At 44.2% G+C, this 8,941-nt stretch overlaps 1 protein-coding gene across 1 annotated transcript in view; it reads right to left on the reverse strand.

The window, feature by feature from the left end:
• Window positions 1-5,648: 5,648 nt before the first annotated feature.
• The window catches only part of LOC114640289 (myeloid cell surface antigen CD33-like), a 10,303-nt gene continuing 7,010 nt past the window's right edge, over window positions 5,649-8,941 (reverse strand). Inside the window, exon 6 of the mRNA XM_028789231.1 lies at window positions 5,649-6,522. The gene's annotated coding sequence lies outside the window, so the exon portion shown is untranslated. The remainder of the gene's footprint in view (window positions 6,523-8,941) is intronic.

An 8,941-nucleotide genomic window follows, 5' to 3' on the forward strand; every position in this document is an offset into this window, starting at 1 on the left:
TTCAGTACCTGCCACTTCCCATTTTCAATAGTTATTCTTGAAATGGGCATGGAGTGGTATTTGATTGTGGTTGTTAGTTATTATTGGCATATGATCATTTAGAGGGGTCATGTTGACCTTTTCATGCATGTGTAGAGTGTGATTTGATCCCATTTATCCCTCTACTGTTCTCTCTTACACCTCAATCCCATCCTACCAGCCTGTTTTCCCAATATCCCTACTTGTCTCTCTTCTATTTTCATGTTCTTGTGTTGTAATGGCTAAAGAAACCCCATTTTATGCCCGGCATCCATCTTGGTACCCACTAGCCTTTGTCTCTGACAAAGATCTGTCCCTGGAAGATAAGTTCCCAGCATCCTTGACTCAGTGAACCCCACCCTGAAATGCACAGCTGTGACCATCTCATTGACCATCTCATTGTGATGATATGACTGCTTGCATTTTTGGTTTCTATAGCCGGCTTACGCAGGTACCCAAAGGATTTTTTTTTTTTTTTGAGTTGCCTCAGCCACTTCACTTGACAGAACAGACCAGTCTTTGATGGCTTGTGTAGGTATTGAAGATCTTCTCGTGGATCATATTTAACACTTCTTCCCTCACCCTCTTTCACAACCCATCTCAAATTTGACTCAGAGACTGCCGTCCTGTTATCCTGCTGGTAGTAACTAATCAATCTTTTATCTTTAATTGGTTTGAGTCTATGGTCTTTTCTGAGGGGTTGCAAACTCCATAGCAGTGTCTTCTCTATTCTGCACACAGAAGAAACATTTCCTACCTGTACTTCTCTTTTCAGACTGGCTTATATGATGACGTTCATTCCATCTGCTTTCCTTGGAACAACACAACGATGCTGATTTTATTAATGCTTGTGTTTATAGTTCTCAGTCTGCCCTGAGCTCACTGTGTCACCATGGATGATGTTACACTTCTGATCTCCCTACTGCTATGTTCCACATGCTGGAATTACAAGCATGGCCACTGTCTTAGTTAGGATTTTTATCACTGTGAAGAGACACTGTGATCACAGCAACTCTTATGAAAAAAAGAAGCATTTAATTGAGGCCCGCTTGCAGTATCAGAGGTTTAGTCTATTGTCATCATGGAAGAAAGCATGCTGGCATGCAAACAGACATGGTGCTCGAGAAATAGCTGAGAATTCTAAATCCTGATCCACAGGCAGCAAGAAGAGAGAGCCACTGGTCCTGGTTTGGGGCTTGTGGAAAATCTCAAAGACCACCTCCAGTAACACTTCCTCCAATTAGGCTATACCTCCTTATTCTTTCAAATAGTGCCATTTCCTGGTGACCAAATACAAATCAATGAGTCTATGGGGGTCATAGACTCAACCAAACCACCACAGCCACTATGCTGGTTTTATATGATGCTGGACCTATCTCTTCCAACTGGGATGCATTCCCAGCCTCTAGTTTGAGGCTCTGACTTGCACTTCAAATGCCTGGTTATGTTGATCATTTTGTCATGTGTGTATTGACTATGTATGTGTCTGGCTTTGGCGAGATGTCTGTCCATATACCTGGACTATTTTTAATTGCAATTAGTCTTCCTTTATTGTGAAGCTGCTGTTTTCAAAAGGAAATAAAACAAGCGATTTCTACTTGTTTACAGATTTCTTTAGGACAGGGTTGCATGCAGTTCAGACTGGCCTAGTTTTGTAGCTAAGGATGAACTTGAAGTCCTGACCATCCTACCTCCACCTCCCAAGTGCTAGGACAACAGGCAAGAAACACCACACTCAATTTCAGCAGTGTTGGGGACAAAACCCAGGGTTCTGTGCATGCTGGTCAAGCATCAAGGGACTACATAAAGGATCTTGCAGAATGGGAATAATTCTACATTACAAAATTGGTCCTCATATCCAATTTCAATTGTCCCTCTATGAGAGAAGCAGAGGGAGATGGGTTGCAGGTGCAAGGGGAAGTTCGTATGATCCCAGAAGCAGAGACAAGACTCACAGGGCAAGAGGCCAGCTGTCAATGGCCTCCACCACCTGGAGAGGTGAGAGGTGAACAGTCCCTGGCTCTCTGGAGGGACAGCTACCCATGTGACATTGATTTCACCACAGGGTATCTAATCTCAGATTCTGGCCTGCTGAATGGAAAGAGGAAACATCTGTTATATGTGACACACACAACCCCTGACGGTCATCAGGCTCATGGGGGAGGCATCCATCCAACAGCCCTAGCAGACCACAGAGAAGAAAGAACATCGAGAATCTTCACTGTGGCCGCTAGCCTTTTGTTGTTGTTTTGTTTTGCTTTAAATCGTATTTATTAGTGTGTGTTCAGTCTGCGAAGGAATGCAGACAATCTTTCCATCCAGTACCCACACATTTTGCTCATAAACATTCCCAGTATCTTCACCCATCTTCCCTGTTCCTTGTTTTTCTGTCTCTTACCTTCTTTCATGTTCTCTCTCTCTCTCTCTCTCTCTCTCTCTCTCTCTCTCTCTCTCTCTCCCTCCCTCCCTCTCTCTCTCTCTCTGTCTCTCTCTCTGTATGTGTGTGTGTACATATAGAAACCTACATTCCATGTATGACAGACAGCATGGCATTTGCATGTGTCTGGTCTAACTTACTGTGTTTAGCATATCGATCTCTAATTCTGCTCATTTCTCCCCAAATTACATCATCTTGTTCTTTACCTGACTACACTTCTCAAGGGGCTGCCTCTGCTCCCCCCAGTCCACAGCCCTTCTTTCAGTTATGGTGATCTTTCTCCAACTAAGTCTCATATCTGTTCCAACGGCACCATCAGAACATCCGTTGGGCATGGTCTTGGGCTATGGAGCTGAACAGCTTAGACTAGATAAAGATGTCAAATGCGGGTCCCTGTCCTACTCTTAGTTTGGGTTGGGGTAAATGGACTAGCAAAGTCTAGTAGGAGCCCAGTCTTTTTCCTCATCTATAGATAGACTCAAACTGTCTCAAAACATTTTCATTTTGAAAATGGACATTATTATCATTATTGTTATTATTATCATCCCTACAAATACCACTACCGAAGGAGGGCTGGCCCTGCCTCTTGCCTGGGCAAAGTAGAAGAACTGGTCCTGGTTGTGCAGTGTAAGAGAGCGAGTAGGCTAAGCAGTTCAGCTACCATCCAGACCCAGATCCAGGGCTTTGAGTTGGCTCACTCCAACATCTACCCCATCTATGAACTGCTGGAGCACATGAGGGGCTGGTCCTGCAGAACCAAAGCAGCAGGCTCTCCATGACACAAGACAACCACAGGATATCTGAGAGCAGTCCCAGTGAGGATCCAGGATTGACAGTGTAGCAGAAGCCAGAGGCCTCGAACCAGAGTATTAACTCACTGCAATGAACCTTTGTGTGCAAAGCTGCATGACACACTGTGATACACCACAGCACAGCTTCCACAGTGAGATGTTTGTGTTTTTTTTTGTTGTTGTTGTTATTGTTTTCTTTTGGAGGGGAGGTTGCAAGGGTGGAGGGCAGATATGGAACAACGGAGATGAGTGGGTATGGGGTACATTATGTTAAATTTACCAAGAGGTAACAAAAAGTTAAAAAAAAAACCCACTGGAGAACAGGGGGGCAGGCCTTGGACTTTGAGTCTGTGAAACTATACATACTTGAATATGACCCAGTCCACCCCAACAGGAAGTAAAAGCTAAAATACAAAACTGGGGTTGGATCAAAATGCAAAACTGCTTACCAAAGCAAGTAAGCCCTCTGCCTCCCCCTCCCCAACCCCCTTTAGCCTGACCGTCCACATGCATCAAACAGATGTCCTCATAGGACCTGCCTGGTTTAAGCAACTGTCACCTCCTTTAAGATGTAGCAGCCCTATCCCTTTAAGTACAATCTGAGCATGCAATGTTCCTCATCCAGACTCATAATTAAAGTCTTGGTCCTCAGCTGATAGTGTTACATGAGTATGATGGACCATGTAGGAGACAGAGCCTTGTAGATGACAGCACACTGGAGGTGTGCATCTGAAATGGTTATTGTGACCTTGACACATTCCCTGGCCTCATTCCTCAAAGACTCTGAATTCTTGCTTTACCCTCAAAGGCCTCTTGTTTGGCATCCTGCCATTCTCTGCTCTAAATCACCACCTCTTTCTCTGGGTAACACGACATCAGACACAGGTCCCCAGATGACCTGTTGGGCAGTCTGTTTCTACCCCTGAGCCAATGCATTCGCTTCCTGGGATGCCCCTCCCCCACCTCCAATGCACTAGATCTCCTTCCTCCTCACTTTGAGGATACTGAAACATTACCAATGCCTTCAGACTAAGAAACCATCCCCAGAGTCACTACCCTCTCTCCTGCATGATTTATCTGAATGCACATCCCCTGATTTGTCCTAATTAATTTTTTATATCTTTTCATTCCAGTTATGATCACTAGATTGACAACTTCTTCCTGACAGAAATGGAGGTGCATCTCCAGCCCTACAAAAAAATGCTAGTCCCCGGTAAGAGCTTGGAATTAGTCACTAATACGGTAGTGGATGACATTATTCCTACACACAGCCCTGTGTGCATCACAAGTATTTATTACCCAAAGGGACACACAGGCTAAGCCTGTGGAAGGTTAGAATGAGGACAGATGAAAAAGGGAATGGAAGAGTATTTAGGAGTAGAACTAGCACATGCACAGTTTCTGGTTTGGGATGGTAGGACAGGCAGTGTGATAGGATCATCATGCAGGGTGGGAGGGCTCAGTGTGCAGACTGCCATGTTCTTCAGCCTATCCATGGTGAGAATACAACTGTGGCGTGCTAGGGAGGCACTGAGGCATTGTGGGTTATCTACCAGAGAAGACTGCCCAGACATGGATGTAAGCCAATAGAAAATCTTTATTTGATGACTGGTGACTACACTTGGACACTGGATGTTGGGGATATTAATGTACCACTGAGCCTTTCTCAGGGTGAGCTTTTAACATACTTCTGTTAACAAGAACAGTTAGCCAGAAGCAGACCTACAGAAGCCAAAAAGCTAGGTTAGTACCTTTAGAGACTTTCCCAGAACTATGGACTTTGATGGATGAGATCTTTGTTTTCATTTTGGCTGGTGTAACTGTCTAAGTCCTGAGTTTTATGGCTGAATGGCAGTTCTGTCATGGAGTTGGGAGTGCTAATGTCTGGGGGCCTACTAAGGTCTGAGACCCTGTTGCATTCCTCACTGGTCTTAGTTAATGAGTCAAATTGTGGACTTACCCTGATTTAGTTTAAGATACAGGTCCCCAATGTTAACCCAATAAGAATGAGACTTAAAGGCTCAGCCACTGTTGATAGCAGAGTAGCTAGCTAGGGTGACCAAGAGAACAAATATTGATATTGTATGATTTTTGTCTTTTTTTTTTTTTTTTTTTTTTTTTTTTTTGTTTTTTTTTTTTTTTTTGGTTTTTTGAGACAGGGTTTCTCTGTGTAGCCCTGGCTGTCCTGGAACTCACTCTGTAGACCAGGCTGGCCTCGAACTCAGAAATCCGCCTGCCTCTGCCTCCCAAGTGCTGGGATTAAAGGCGTGCCCCACCACCGCCCGGCATGATTTTTGTCTTTGTCTCTTCTCTTTTTGAGTTCCTTTGTTCGTTTGTTCATTCCTTCTCTCCTTCTTCTTTCTTTTTTATTCTCTCCTTCTTTTTTCTTTTCTCTTCTTTGCTTTTTTTTTTTTTTTTGAGACAGGGGTTTCTCTGTGTAGCTCTGGCTGTCCTAGACCTCAGGCTGGCCTCACAAGGCAGAAGGGCAGGCATCTTTTGAGTATTAGACAAATTTTAGCCTCTTGTAAATTCTCTAATGTTAATTAAGGCTGTCCCAGTCACAGTGAGTTTTGTAAGTCAATGGGGTGACAGTCTGGCTCATTCCTATCTTATGTAGTTTGGGGCCTGAGTGCCTAAGGATAACTATCAATCTTGGCTGATTTCTGGCTGGGAATAGTAACCTCTATCTCTTGATAGATTTTGTCCCTTCCAGTGGCATAGAGTCTGATTTCCCCAGGTTTTCCAAAGACCAAAATCTTTTTAAAAGGAAATTTCAGGAAGCCTTAGTCTCATAACCCCAATTTTTGCAACAGATCTCTCTTGTTCCTGGTAACTAAAGGGCTCAGCCTTAGGAGATGCATAGAATTGTAAACTCTGTATTTCTACCTCAAAAGATAAACTCCCATATCGTTCTTTTTTTTTTTTTTTTCAATACAACCAAACACTTAAAGTGGGCATCAGTGAGCAGAGGTCAAGATGATTATGGGTTGGTGGTCTGTAGTCACACTAATTAATACTTTCCCTGTATCCATCTTTCTCAGTTCCTAGTTACAGGCCTGAGGACTGTGGGAGTGAGACCATAACCCTATATTCACACCCATAGAGTAAAACGCAAGACCTAAGATGATGTAGAGGGGTAGAGAGTAGAAGAGCAAGACAAAAATTTAATTTTTAGTAGGTCCGTAGTCTGGAAACAGTCCTGTTGTCATCATCATCCATGGCTCTCTTGACTTGGGTGTGGTGGATCCATGGTGTAATGCCAGCTATCTCCACATCCTAAGGAATGGAGAGAATGACCTAGTAGCATTCTTTCTAAGTTGGTTTCAGTGCCCCTTTGGCTACCTGCTTGACCCAGAAAGTATCTGCAGACTCAAGCAAGGGGAAATGGTGGTGGACTTAGGAATCAGCTTGGATAGCCTAGTGAATAGCCTTTATGGAGGACTGGAGAGTCTGCAATGACTTGAGAAAGAAGTAACTAGAGAGTTCTGCCAAGTGCTGGTCTCTGAGCTTGGGAAGCAGCAGGGAAGGTCTTCCAAACATAATCTCATAGAGAGTAGGTCCCTTCCTGTAAGGTGTGCAGCAGGCCTGAAGCAAAGCAAAGGAAGAAGGTCTATTCACCCATCTCATTAGAGTCAGTGGACTCTAATGAGACTTCTGGTATAGTTTTTTTTTTAAATCTTGTTTACATTTTCTACCTGCCCAGAAATCTAATGTCTATATGCACAGTGAAGTTTTTAACTTATTTCTAAAGCTTTAACTACTGATTGGGAGGTTTGGTTTGTGAAAGCGAGGTCATTGTTAGTTAAATCCCGTTGGCTAGGAGGAGGCCTAAGTAGGAGACTAGTTGCTGGAGGAGCTTTTAAGCTATTATTTGAGCAGTTTTGGTTCAGTGAGGGACTGACTCTACCCACCTAGAAAAGATGGCTAATTTCTATGACAAACAAGCGAGTACTTTTATCCTCTCCTGGTAGGTCAAATATCGGTGAAGTCAGTTTTCTCAGAGTCCGATAGGGGTTGATCACTCATTTGGACCCCTTTCTGGGTAAGGGCTGTCTGTTTTAGATGTACTTGAGCACAAAACTGGTATCTGGCTGAGATATCTTGAGCTAAATAGATATCCTGAGCTAGGCATCCAGTCTAGCTATAACAAACCTTGGTCTGGGTAACTCTGTTTTGTGGATTCCAGAGCCTGTGAAGGTCAGTTACCAGAGTCCTGGCAGATGTTTCTAGGAGAAAGATCTTTCCCTCTGTTGTTCTTCATCAACTTGTAGGTTTGAGCTGTCCATTTCTTCTTTACCATGGAGTCTCAGGCAGCACCAGGTTGCCATCATAATATCAATAGGCCCCACTGGTCTTAGAGTGACTTGTCAGGTAGCCTGGTCAGTGGCCCAGGATAGCAATTTGTAGGGGAAGATGAGTAGCCTCTAGAAGGGCCAAGATTTTCTGTTTGTTTTTAATGTCTTTCATTCAGTGGTGAGAAGCCTTTGTTCTCCACAGATCATACCATGGACATGCATAGTAGTAAAAATATAGCAACTGTCCTTTACTTTTTCCTATCTGAGAGCCTGGGTCAGATCGATTGGTTCTGCTCTCTGAGCTTAGGTCCCTGGCTGGGGTCCAAAATGTTTAAGTTAAAGTAACAACTGCAGTTCCCACATACCTGGTTTCGTCTTTCATCTTGTGATAGTCATGGATGAGCACCTGGGGGTTGTCACCAGGCAAGAGGAGAACAGGATGATGGTGGTCAGTTTCTTAAACTAGACTCAAGGGTGAGCCAGGAGTAGGGCTTGGTACTAGGTCACACAGGCATTAGACAGCTGTCTTTCTGGTGTTCCTTGGAGGAGGGCCTCAACTTGGAGGAGCGTGTCATGGGATGCTGTGAGTACAGAATCTTAACCCAGAGTTAACTTGTTTGCTTGTTTTTCATTAGACTAGCAGAGGCCACCACGGTCCAAAAGTTAAACCCCCTTTGTAGTATCTTTTGTTTCATGGACAAACAGATGAAAAAGGTTTTGAGATGTCTGGAAGTGCTAGAGCTGGAGCCAAATCAGAGCTGTTTTTAAAGCCTCCGATAATTTTTGGTTTAGTCTCAGTCCAGATTAAGAGCCCAGTGTCCCCCTTTGCGCTGGTGTATGGAGACCCTGCTATTTCTACAAACTCAGATATCCAGAGGCAGCAATACTTAACGGTACTTAGGAATTCTCAGAGCTGTCTTTTAGTCTTCGGAGTTGGCATCTGCTTCCCCTCAGCGGGCAGCTAAGATAGGCAGCCTCTGATGTACAAAGTTGAGCTTTCTTAGCTGAAGTCCTGTAGCCCCAGGTCTGTAACTCTTGCAGCAGTCCCTCAGAGATCCCTTTATAATCTATTTCCCCAGGAAACCTCTGATAGAAGGGCAGGAGAGCTGCATTTACTGTCTGTAAATCCTTGGAGCAACCAGGTTTAAGTATGTTGCCCGCGGTAACACCCTCTTGGTCTGCCCATTTACAAGCAAACATGGTTAACTCACCTCTGCCAATGGGAGGCTGAAGAATGGGTCTTTCAGGTCTAAAAGAGTGTAGACCTAAAAAAAAAAAAAAAAAAAAAAAAAAAAAAAAAGGCGGGGGGGGGGGGGCCCCGCCATTAGCCCACCGAGGCGGGGGGATTTCGGGGTTCGTGGGTTGTTGTGCTGGGCCAGCGGGGGAAAACCTGGGGTTGC

This window comes from Grammomys surdaster, unplaced genomic scaffold (genome assembly GCF_004785775.1).
Source record: "Grammomys surdaster isolate TR1022 unplaced genomic scaffold, NIH_TR_1.0 125801, whole genome shotgun sequence".
Classification (NCBI taxonomy): Eukaryota; Metazoa; Chordata; class Mammalia; order Rodentia; family Muridae; genus Grammomys; species Grammomys surdaster.